This window comes from Schistocerca gregaria, chromosome 9 (genome assembly GCF_023897955.1).
Source record: "Schistocerca gregaria isolate iqSchGreg1 chromosome 9, iqSchGreg1.2, whole genome shotgun sequence".
NCBI classification, from domain to species: Eukaryota; Metazoa; Arthropoda; class Insecta; order Orthoptera; family Acrididae; genus Schistocerca; species Schistocerca gregaria.
The window spans coordinates 218,093,363-218,106,538 of record NC_064928.1 but is presented as its reverse complement, the minus strand read 5'-3'; the positions used below and the strand labels follow the sequence as shown (position 1 = coordinate 218,106,538).

The following is a 13,176-nucleotide window of genomic DNA, read 5'->3' as shown; positions in this document are numbered from 1 at the left end:
TTTCAGAAGTGGTGGCAATATTAGAATTGGTGTATTCATCTACATCTGCATTGATACTCTGCAAATCACATTTAAGTGCCTGGCAGAGTGTTCATCAAACCCCCTTCACAATTCTCTATTATTCCAATCTCGCATAGCACGCGGAATGAACGAACACCTATCCTATACCTTTCCGTAAGAGCTCTGATTTCCTTTATTTTATCATGGTGATCATTTCTCCCTATGTAGGTTGACGTCAACAAAATATTTTCGCATTTGGAGGAGAAAGTTGGTGATTGGAATTTTGTGCGAAGATTCCGTCACAACAAAAATGCCTTTCTTTTAATGATGTCCAGTGCAAATACTGTATCATTTCAGTGACACTCTCTCCCATATTTCATGATAATACAAAACATGCTGCCCTTCTTTGAACTTTTTCGATGTACACTGTCAGTCCTGTCTGGTAAGGATCCCACACCGCGCAGCAGTATTCTAAAAGAGGATGGACAAGTGTAATGTAGGCAGTCTCCTTAATAGATCTGTTACATTTTCTAAGTGTCCTGCCAATAAAACGCAGTCTTTGGTTAACCTTCCCCACAACATTTTCTGTGTGTTCCTTCCAATTTAAGTTGTTCGTAATTGTAATTCCTAGGTATTTAGCTGAATTTACAGCCTTTATATTTGATTGATTTAGCATGTAACCGAAGTTTAACGGATTCCTTTTAGCACTCACGTGGATGATCTTACACTTTTCGTTATTTAGGGTCAAGTGCCAATTTTCGCACCATTCAGATATCTTTTCTAAATCGTTTTGCAGTTTGTTTTGATCTTCTGATGACTTTTGTAGTCGATAAACAACAGTGTCATCTGCAAACAATCAAAGACGGCTGCTCAGGTTGTCTCCCAAATCACTTATATAGATAAGGAACAGCAAAAGGCTTATAACACTACCTTGGGGAACACCAGAAATCACTTCTGTTTTACTCTATGACTTTCCATCAATTACTACAAACTGTGACCTCTCTGACAGGACGTCACAAATCCTGTCACATAACTGAGACGATATTCCATAAGCACGCAATTTCATTAGAGGCCACTTGTATGGTACAGTGTCAAAAGCCTTCTGGAAATCCAGAAATACGGAATAGATCTGAAATCCCTTGTCAATAGCACTGAACACTTCATAGAAGTAAAGAGCTAGTCGTGTTTCACAAGAATGTTTTTTTCTAAGCCCTTGTTGACTGTGTGTCAATAGACCGTTTTATTCGAGGTAATTCATAATTTCAAACACTATGTATGTTAAAGAATCCTGCTGCATACCAACGTTAATGATATGGACCTGCAATTAAGTGGATTATTCCTACTTTCTTTCTTGAGTATTGGTGTAACCTGTGCAACTTTCCAGTCTTTGGGTACGGATCTTTCATCAAGCGAACGGTTGTATATAATTGTCAAGTATGGAGCTAATTCATCACTTTCAAATGGGAATACTTTAAAGGCGATGATGCAGAATAATATCTCAGCATGAGATAATAGTATTAATTAAAACATTTTGGAAATTTTTGGGTATCAATTCATTATTAACAGTTTCTGGTATGGCAAGTGTTAAGAGAAGAATCTGTCAGATCCAAGCTTATTACTAAAGAAAATGAACTACAACAGCCTTTATGGTGAAGAAACAAGCAACAAATTACAGAATCAAATAGATGACTGTCAGAGCAGACTGTATCAATATGTACAATGATGAGACTACACATGGAGCTCAAAGACCATGCAGGACAAGCTTTCTTGTTCAACAGTAGAGTAAATGCTCAGTTACTAACACTACTAGATTAGATCAGTAACATAAATACTTACAAAGGAACTTCCCCAAGTGTAAACAAATGATCTTGATGAAACTTGAAAGGGGGGGGGGGGGGGTTGTGGCATGCGTTTAAAGGGGTCAACATAATGCAAATGTATTTTTTTTCCATTTTTGCCCAATAACACTTTCAAGAGGTGAAACACACCCTGAAAGATAATTTGGCACAATAAGTTAACTGGTAATATCTTTAAAACCATGATGTATAAAAATTTGCTTCATACAAAAGTTGAAATTTTATGAAATATCCCACCACCATTAACTAACTTTACAAAAATAAAAACTTTTGTTACAATATTATGAAAAGAAAAGTTGCTACTCACCATATACTGGAGATGCTGAATCACAGACAGGCACAACAAAAAGACAGTCACAAATAAGCTTTCGACCAGCAAGGTCTTCGTCGAAAAATGACGACACACACACACACACACACACACACACACACACACACACAAACGCGGGCGCACAACTCGCGCACACATCTGCACTCTCGGGCAACTGAAGCCACACTGCCAGCAGTAGCATCAGTGCATGATGGGAGTAGCAACTGGGTGAGGGTAAGGCGGAGGCTGGAGCAGGGAGGGGGAGAGATAGTTGGGTAGGGATGCGGGGCAGTGAAGTGTTACTGGGGAATGCGCAGGAACTAGGTGAAGAGAGGGTAGGGCAGCTATGTCCAGTCGTGAGGTTAGATGGAGGGCAGAGGAGAGATGCGGGGGAGGGTAAAAAGACTGGGTGCCATTGTGGAATGAGGACTGTGTAGTGCTAGGATGGGAACAGGGAAGGGCCTGGATGGGTGAGGACAATGACTAATGAAGGTTGAGGCCAGGAGGATTACGAAAATGTAGGATATATTGCAGGAAAAGTTCCCATCTCCACAATTCACAAAAGCTGGTGTTGGTGGTAAGGATCCATTTGACACAGGCTGTGAAGCAGTCATTGAAATCAAGGACATTGTGTTGGACAGTGTGCTCAGCAACAGGCAGATCCACTTGTTTCTCGGCCACAGTTTGTCGGTGGCCATTCATGTGAGCAGACAGCTTGTTGGTTGTCATGTCCATATAGAATGCAGTACAGTGGTTGTAGCTTAGCTTGTGACTGGACTGGAGTAGATGGTGGCGAGAGGATGTATGGGACAGGACTTGCATCTAGGTCTATTACAGGAATATGAGCCGCGAGGTAAGGGGTCGGGAGCAGGGTTTGTGAATGGATGAACGAGTATATTGTGTAGGATCGGTGGACAAGAGAATACCACTGTGGGAGGGGTGGGACAGATAGTGGGCAGGATATTTCTCATTTCAAGGCACAACGAAACGTAGTTGAAACCCTGGCAGAGAATATAATTCAGTTGCTCCAGTCCTAAGTGGTACTGAGTTACAAGGGGAATGCTCCACTGTGGCCGGAGGTGGTGGGTGACTGGAAAGATAAGGCACAGGAGATTTGTTTTTGTACAAGGTTGGGAGGATAATTACGGTCTGTGAAGGCTTCAGTGAGATCCTCAGTATATTTTGAGAGGGACCGCTTGTCACAGGTGGCTAGGCTGTATGTAATGGACTTACTTCTTGGTGTGGAAGTGGCAGCTGTCGAAGTGGAGGTATTGTTGGTGGTTAGTAGGTCTGATATGGGCGGATGTACTGATGTAGCCTTCTTTGAGGTGGAGGTCAACATCTAGGAAGGTGGCTTGTTGGGTTGAGTAGAGCCAGGTGAAGCAAATGGGGGAGAAGCTGTTGAGGTTATGGAGGGTGTCCTCACCCTCGATCCAGATCGCAAAAGTGTTATCAATGAATCTTCACCAGGTGAGGGGTTTAGGATTCTGGGTGTTTAGGAAGGATTCCTCTAGATGGCCCATGATTTTCCATTGTTTAACTTTTGTTACAACATAGATTACGGAGGATTTCATGCCACATCCATCCTTGTCCAATACCCCTGTCTTCTGAATTACCATTTTTGGAAAATAAGCTGCATACAATATGCTGTCACAGCATTTTCAGCACACATAATTAATACATATAAGTAATATTTACTTATCTAATTATTTATTTTACCTATTTCTGATTCATGTTTTAAACTGTTATTTTATGTTTTTAACTGGTGTGATTTTTTTTTCAGTTTATGGTTTCACGTGTGTATTTAGTTAATTGAAAGTAATATGTAAACCTTTATTACGATAGAAAATCATTCCAATAATGATAATCTGTATAGAAACAAAGGGCCAGGAAAAAGAATTAGCTAAGTCTTGTTTTATAAATTTTACAGAACATTTAATATTTTTAGTTAAATCTTTCCATGATCTTTCAATTCTGTAACATTTACACTTATTTTGAAAAAATAGAAACCTTAAGTAATATTCTGTAAATATATAACTATATTACTGCATATTTATTCACACTTTTGATGCTACATGTTAAGAAGTTGAGCAAAGTAACTTGTTCAATGAAAGAAGGGGCTGAGCCCATGAATTCAAATTAAAATAAACATTGAATTTTCCTTTATGATTTCACTTAAGAATCAAACTGCATTTAAAAAGCAGTACAAGACTGCATTTTATGATAACTTTAAGCAATATAAAGACTGTCATAACATTTTCTGCTTCCAACCCACAAAAATTTTCCAAATTATGCCTCACGAGAGATGGGTAGTAGGCCTGAAAATAGATTCATGTTCAGGAAAAAATAGCAAACCTTGAAAGATTAGAGATAGGATGTTCATATTGACAGGACATGTACATTAGTATGGTCTGCAGAAATGATTAGCATTTCAGTCACCTCAGTTCAGCAGATGTCCTGTACACGGTAGGCACAGGGTCCACCACGGTCGCTGATACCTTGTTCCAAGTGTGATGGCATCAACACGACTAAGGCACAAATGGCGTCCTGTGGTACAGCCATCTACGCTGCATTCATCTGGTTCCAAAATTCAACTGTGGTGGTTGGCATTGGATCACAGCGCTGCATACATTGCTTCACTGTATCCCACACATTTTTGATTGGCGACAAGTCTGGTGACACGGCACGACAGGACGTAAGTCTGACATCCTGTGACACCAATAAGGCACCTGTGCGGGCATTAACATGAGGTTGTGTATTGTATTGCTGAAAAGTGGTGTCCGGGTGCTGTGCAGAGGGCATGGCACAGGTCGTGGATGTCATCCACATAGGTCACACTGGTCACAGTGCCCTGGAATACACCAACTGTGATTTGGGGTTGTGCCCAACAGCACCCCACACCATAAGACTTCTACTTGGCACTTTATGTCTTATGTGAATGCAGACACAGTTATTCCATACACTAGTGTTATCTAGCATGTTTTTGCACATTCATCAAAGATAGGTAGAGACGTGGACGAGGCACAAGTAACCTGTGCCGTAATAAATGGTGACAGACTGTCGCCCCTGATAGTGTATGATGTGTTACAATGTTCCACTGTTATGTCATTCAGATGAGGTGTCAATCTTCTTGGAAGATGGTCTGGATGGTATGACCTTATCCGTATCAACGTGTTCTACCACCTTCCGTGAACCATTCTGTACATACCCGTCGCACTGCTGAAGTACTTCATCCCACACAAGCAGCAATTTCCTGGATGGACCCATAACATTCTCTTCACTAATAATCTGCCCTCTTTCAAATTCACTGATTTGACAGCACAGTTCTCGCATACATCTGTGAGGCATCCTGCACGTCTGCTCTAGCCACACTGATCCATTACCTTCAGTTTATAGGGACCATGAGTAGGTGGTATTGCACCGTGATATCGATGTTGACCACAAACCTGCACACCGACATGGTTCAAATGCTCATTATTTCTGTAGAACATAATACTGTACATGTCCTTTGTTGAATATGAACATCCTATCTCTAGTCGTTCAAGGCATTCTGATTTTTCTGAACATGAGAGTATAAAATACAATAATTCTCAATTTGAAACTGTGACTAGTAGAGAGTGAGAGTGAGAGAGAGAGAGAGAGAGAGAGAGAGAGAGAGAGAAGGGAGGATTGGGGTAAGGTTAGGAGATTATTGTACAATCTTACTGGTACAAGGAAACTCGGGCAAATCAAACTCTAGTCCGCTAGGTTCCTCAGCTGAATGAGTCGACCTCAAATCCAGCAGTTCTGATGCTCCCTTTATAAGTTGTCCTGAATTTGACAAGCATTGGGTGAATTCTGCCTATTATGAGTGCTCTAATTGAACCTGTAGGAAGGGGACGCTTCATAAAAGTGTTGTTCTTATTTTGGTTGGAACATGAATTTCTCTCTCTCTCTCTCTCTCTCTCTCTCTCTCTCTCTCACACACACACACACACACACACACACACACACAAAGCCATGCCAAGCTAATTGTAACAAAATGCAGTAAAGAGAGGAGCAATAAGTTATTTTTAGTCCAATATACTGTATTTCGCTCTGTGATTTTCTACCAGACATAATTAAAGACACCAGGTTATGGGTGCAGGAAAACGCACACATATGGTATCTGTTTCTGTTCTATGAATTCACTGCCTTTGATCAAATTTTATTCGTGTGAACCGTGACGCTCAAGATCTGGAACCATCGCACTTCACTGGTCTATTGTGGAAAACTTTAATTTTTGTTTTGAACTGAGTATTATAAGTCTGACTTACATTCAGCCTACAAGAAGATGGATAAATTGAAAATGGAATTTTTACAGTCAAATTTCTGGATACTGTACAACTGTGGAAATATCAGTTACAAATTATTTTTTGTGCTGAAAAAGTGCTCAATATTGTCAATGGGAAACCGAGACCTAATGAAGATAGTGAGAGTCAAATCACTTGGGACGACTTAAATGCAAAGGCGATGTTCATTCTATCAATTGTGATGGAATTTGACCAACTGAAATCTGTTATGACGCGCACAAATGCAGCAGAAATGTGGGTCAGACTAAAGACTGTTCATGAACAGCGATCCACAGTTAATAAAATGGCCTTGAAGTAGAAAATTTCTGACTACAAAATGTCGTCAACAGTAACACTTGCACAACACACCAGTCGAGTCGAGTCCTTGGCACAAGCATTAGCTGATATTGGGGAACCTGTTACAGAACTGACAAAATGGCTAAAATTTTGCAATTTTTTCAACTATCTGGGACTCGTGTGCTGAAGAACAATAAACTTTCAGTCATTTGACTTTAAGGTTATTGGAAGAAGAACAAAAACTTTTACAATGTGATGAAAACTCAACAGCCTTCACAGCAGTCAATGTGGACAAAACACGTTCATTTCAAATACTGGTAACAACAGTGCGTCTAACATGGTCAGTAGAAAAGATGTTGAATGTTATTATCATCACAAAAAGGGACATTTTAAATCTGAGTGCAGAAAACTTTTAGCAAAACTTAATACGAAAACACACATCTGAGCATCATGCTTTGAAGGCAGAACATGAGTGTGTTTTTCCTCCAGGTTGCGAAAACATCTGGTTAGCTAACAGTAATGTGTCAAAACATATGACGTCAAACACAGAGTGGTTCAACACATTTAAGCTAATTCAGTCATATGATTCATTTGTTCAAATTGGAGACAACTTGATCGTCAAAGCAGGAGGCACTGGATCAATTGCAGTATTGTTATCAGTTAAGGGCAAATGGCAAACTCGCACTTTGGAAAATACATTGTATATTCCTAAGCTAAAGAAAAATTTATTTGAAGTGGAAACAGTCACAAAAAGAGGAATGAAAGTTGTTTTTGATGACGAGAGAATGGAAGTTCGCAGTTCAGGTCTAATAGCAGCAGGAATTAAGATGGAAAATCAGTGTTATCAACTGCTGTTTAAACGTCCAGATGTACTACAGGCAAATCCTGTTTCCCTGAATTCCACCATGGCCTGGCATGAGAGACTTGGCCACATTCATTTTAATGGTCCCAAGAATATCGCTGATCTGAACTTAATACCTGGTTTCAATATGAAGAAAGGTGAAAATTTTCATTGTGAAGCGTGCCAGTACGGCCTCTGCAACCCTAAGTAAAAAAAAAATTACAATCTCCTGCAATGTCTCTTTCAATGAAGAACACACTTACAGCTTCAATACAGAACAAAGATATACTAAATTTTACCTGGGAGACCATGCTGCAGAAGATGTTTAGGAGGTATCCGAACAGGATGATACTGGTGAACATATGAAAGAAAAATCAAAGGATGAATCAGAGAGTGGTCTAATCTGTGAGCACCTGCTTGTTTTCGGGACCGAGATATAGCTTGTTCTGCCATTATCTTTGAACCTCAAAATTTTGAAGAAGCAATGGCATCAAAAGAGTCATCAAAGTGCAAACAAGCAATGGGAGAGAAAATGACACCCTTGAAGAAGAACAAAACTTGGGATCTAGACCCATTACCACATAACCGCAAGGCAGTAAAGCAGAATTCTGACAGAAAAACTGACCGCTTTAAAGCTACATTACGAACAAAAGGTTATTCACAACGAGAAGGCATTGACTATGAAGATACATGCTCTCTTGTGGTCTGATATGATTCAATCAGAGTTTTATTAGCCATTGCAGCGTACCGAGGTATGGAAATAAAGCACTTTGATGTTAAGAATGCATTCCTCAATGGGGATTTGAAAGAAGAAGTTCACATGGAACAACCAAATGATTTTGTTGTAGTAGTCTCAAATAATGTTTTCAAACTGGAGAAGAGCACAACTAGATCTCAAAATCTTCTCACAAAGTTCTTCCAACATCGTAAACTATGTACATCCAACAGCTCTACCTGTCCCGTCGAGCCTTTTGGGATCACCAGATGAACAAGTTCCTTGTCTTCAGACACAACACTCAAAACAGTTTTTTCACGTTAAACACCTTTAAAAGAAACTAATAGAGAGTTTCTACCAAGAATTCAAAAATCTCTTTTTGAGGCCCCAAATGCTCTTGTGAAATGACTGGAATCTAGTAAACTAACAAGCTTTCTATCAAAGTGCACAAGAAAAATCTGTGTTATTTTTAGATTGTTGGATTGGTCAATGTGAAAGGGCAAGGAGCTTGTTCATCTGGCGATACCAAAAAGCTCGACAGGACAGTTACTGTCATTGGACATAAATGGCATCCGATGTTGGAGAAACTCTGTGAGAAGATATTCAGATTTTTTTCTGTTGAATGATTATGACTCCAATGTCTACTCAAGAAACAATACAATCAAACTTCTGTCACTAGTACAGAACTAGTTCTTTCTGACAAGGTTTTCCAATCTACTGAAAAATGTCTGATACAAACCAGGATACTTAGAGGATTGACAGCCACAATCTTTGAGTCCTGATGAATTTTGTTTTATACTGTGCTGTCTGTCACATGTATTATGTGAAGAAATTTCAGTCATTTTACATGCGTGGTGCAAAAAAAGTCATGTTTTAAGCATTTCTTTAGATAATAATTTCTGTAATGATTTTGTACTGTAATAATGAGATACTTAGTTTTTCCAAATAACAAAATATACATATGTAAAATGGTAAGCTTTAAAAAAAAAAAAAAAAAAAAAAAAAAAAAAAAAAAAAAAAAAAAAAAAAAAAAAAAAAAGAATTTCAAACATAAAATAAAATTTTTAAAAATGAAACAAAAATAATTAAACAAAGAACTAGAACAATTATGACTGTTCAGATATTGTTATTAGGCTTGTTGAAAATATTACGACAGCACACTGTGCACAATAAATGAAAAATGCTACTTTGCTTTTTTTTTGTACTGTATTACTCTTATTGGGTTAACAGGTTTTCGGCTTACTAGGCCATCTTCAGACACATTCAGACATTAAATGTCTGAAGATGATCTTGTAAGCCAAAAACTAGTGAACACAATAAAAGAAATACTGTAGAGCAAAAGCAAACTATTGCTTTTCATTTATTATGATGATGTTCCACCAAGAACTATTGGAAGATCCAGTTAAGACTGCGTACAGTTTATTTTCAAAAAAATTTCAGACGTAAGCTTTATAACACATAGATAGATGCAGCATGAAAGCTTCTTTAACTTACACTGTAACAAAAGTTTTCATTTTTCAAAATTAATTAACGGGGATGGAGTATTTTGTATTACAAAAGTTGATTATACAGATTTCTAGAACATTAATTACATTTCAAATTTTACACGAAATACATTTTTTTATCTCAGGGTTTCAAAGTTATTCCTTCTAAAACTAAAAGGCCAAATTACCTTTTGGGATGTGTTTTATCCCTTAAATGTGAAACTGGGCAAAAATGAAAAAAAATATGTATTGTACTATTTTGACCCCTCTACATACATGCCTTCCGTCAAGACCATTTAGTTACACCTGGGAACGTTCCTTTGTCAGTTATTAATACTCCTATTGCAAGTCTTGAGCTATTAACACAGCTACACTATTTCAAAACACACATCCATTTCTGTCTACAATAAAAAGTGGCGTATGAAAGATGAAGCTATTTTAGGATCTCGATGAAGGAATCTGGAAAGACCTCAATGATACAGATGAAATTTGTAGTCACAAAGACCCCATTGGACCACATACAAAAACATAATAAAATGGATTCTTTCCCCAACTTTGGAAATCATTGTTTCCGTTAAGGAAATTTAGTCCAGGGTTTAAGGGACACATACCTATTTCTCCTAAATTAATCTTAAGGTAGTTAAGAGTTACCAGAGAAAAGTTGTCACAGTTTGTGTCAACCGCCATAGAAAAAAGTGAAGTCCCTAGCCAAAGCATGGACGGCTCTCCCATTAGCAAAATGGATGCACTCTTACTAATTTTTTTCATCTACTTTTACATCTATAATATGTCATTTCATGCACCACTATTTCCAATCCAAACGTAGTGTTCTTTTCACCCAAGTTTGTGTTGAGTGTATCACAACATCTTGTCGTCCATTACTGCTACAATGAAATTCCGATCTCTGACGCCAGTCAGCCTTGTTATGCACCCACAAACAAGCACTTACTCACCCGCATAGTAGTTGGAATTATTGTTAAGTGTTTGGACTGAAGTCAAAAATATAATAGATTTCAGCAAACTATACAATATATTTAATATAGAAAAAAATATATTGTTTGCAGTAAGATATGAATAAACTTCGGTCTTTTAGTATTTATTTTATTTGGTTTTACTGGCCATATAGCAAAAATTGCTCTGTTCGACTTAGTATTGTTGAACAAATATTCACAATTAACAAGTACAAGACACCAAAACATCTTGCTGAGGAAGAATATTTTAATATTTAAGAATGTAACATAAAGCTACACAGAAGAGAACTAATGCGAAACAGCAGTTACGAAAGTGACTCAGCAACCTCTACACCTATATGACTACTCTGCAATCCACACTTAAGTGCTTGGCAGAGAACCCACAGAAGGACTTTCAGACTATTTTTCCACTGTTGCACTTTTAAATAGAATTTGAGATAAATGAATGTTTAAGTCTTTCCGTGTGAGCTCTGATCTCTGTGTGTGTGTGTGTGTGTGTGTGTGTGTGTGTGTGTGTGTGTGTGTGTGCACTGCTGACACAGGCCTCAATGTCCAAAACCTTTAATTGTGTGAATCTTTTTGTTGTGCCTATCGCGACTCGGCATCTCCACTATATGGTGAGAAGCAACTTTCCTTCTCTGGTATTGTAACATACAAATATGTAAAACAAATAGTTGTGCCAATACATAAAGCACACAATTGAATCATCACCAAAACAGGTAAAAGTTGTGAGAGAACTGACGTGTCATGTGCATGCATCATTTTTGCCACAGACCAAACCATGTTATACGTATATTTGCAACAAATACACATCACTAATAAACAGATGAGTCCATTTTATAGACAAATGGAGCCAGAACGATTGATGTGAGTACAATGGAGTAACCCGTTTATTCCTATTAAGTATTTGTTACAAATTTGTGCACACTCTCACACATTTTACTTAAGTTTTAATGATGATGCAAACAGTATGCAGTATGTATTGTTTCGCACTTGGCCTCACAAACAGTAGCCGGAAACATACAGTGATGTTACACTAAACAAACAGAGAACTGACTAAGGAAAACGCTTCGCACTGTGGAAGATTTCAAGACAGTTGTGCATATACTATCAAGAGTTTCCAGCACATCCTTGTGAAATATCACGATAAAAACTCACAATATGCCGACTAAGAAGCCCTCACTCCCAGGTGAAACAATATCGTGTTTGACTAATACGAATGCGGTTCATTTTTGTTGGTATCACTTTATAATGGGTACAAGGCTGAACACAACTAGCTGAGATGAAATAATACACCACCTTACTTTAAACTGAAATGGCCTAGGGGAAAAAAAAAAAAAAAAGATTTTATCCTTTGTAATTTTTGGAGGCTATGACACTCAGGAGAAAGAAACTGACTAAGTAATCACATCAGTTAAATACCCACTGCATGTCTCTGAACACCCAAACACTCTCACATCATCCACAAAATATTTAAAAACATAAATGATGACTAACTGAAACCCTTAGCTGCCGACAGGTGTTGTTGATATACCTCGATGTGGACAGTTGAAAATGTGTGCCCCGACCGGGACTCGAAACTGGGATCTCCTGCCTACATGGCAGACACTCTATCCACTTGAGCCACCGAGGACACAGATGAATAGCACGACTGCAGGAACTTATCCCTTGCATGCTTCCCGTGAGACTCACATTCCCAACTGTCCACAATTCTACATATGTAATGTAACCTTATAGACATTTGCCCATCCACTCATTACTCGCGCACGCTTTGGAGATTCCCGTAAGAGTTTGGGCAACCTGTGCGCATTCGCACAGTCGAAGGTCAATGGCTGGGTAGCCTTTAACTATATATGTGAAGACAGTAACTGTTCTAGAATGAACAGAATACTGTTGATGGCCGTGCAGCTTTTCCATGGAATAAATGATGAAACCCTTAGATGCTGACAGGTGGTGTTGATATGCCTCGATGTTTTGGAATTCATCTTGAAAAGATCGAAATCAATCATAGAACCAAGATTATGTTACTAAAAAAAATTAACTCACAAGGACTTTGTATGGAATATAACTATTTTACAAAAATTAAAATTTTATATTTCATTAGGATGATGAAATTGTTTACGAGTGCACTTTTAATGTGCAAGTGTCAGATAAAACTACAGGCACCTCACGACACCGGAACCCAAAATTCGCCCCTTGTAACTATACTCTCTCCAGAAATTTGAAGAAATGGACAAAAAGAAGGGAATCCACATTGCATGAACAGATCATGGCTTAAATAACATTATCTGCAGAGTTTGAGAAGGCTTAAGGCTTCGCATGCAGAAATGTGTACTGAGTTAAAAAGGTTAACAAACAGAAAAAATTAATAAATAAGTGGCTGACTGATCAA

The 13,176-nt window shown here is 38.3% G+C and overlaps 1 protein-coding gene across 1 annotated transcript in view; it reads right to left on the bottom strand.

Annotated features, from left to right (window-relative positions):
* Nucleotides 1–13,176, bottom strand: part of LOC126292002 (tetratricopeptide repeat protein 27-like) — a 132,700-nt gene that overhangs the window by 91,853 nt on the left and 27,671 nt on the right. The window lies entirely within an intron of this gene.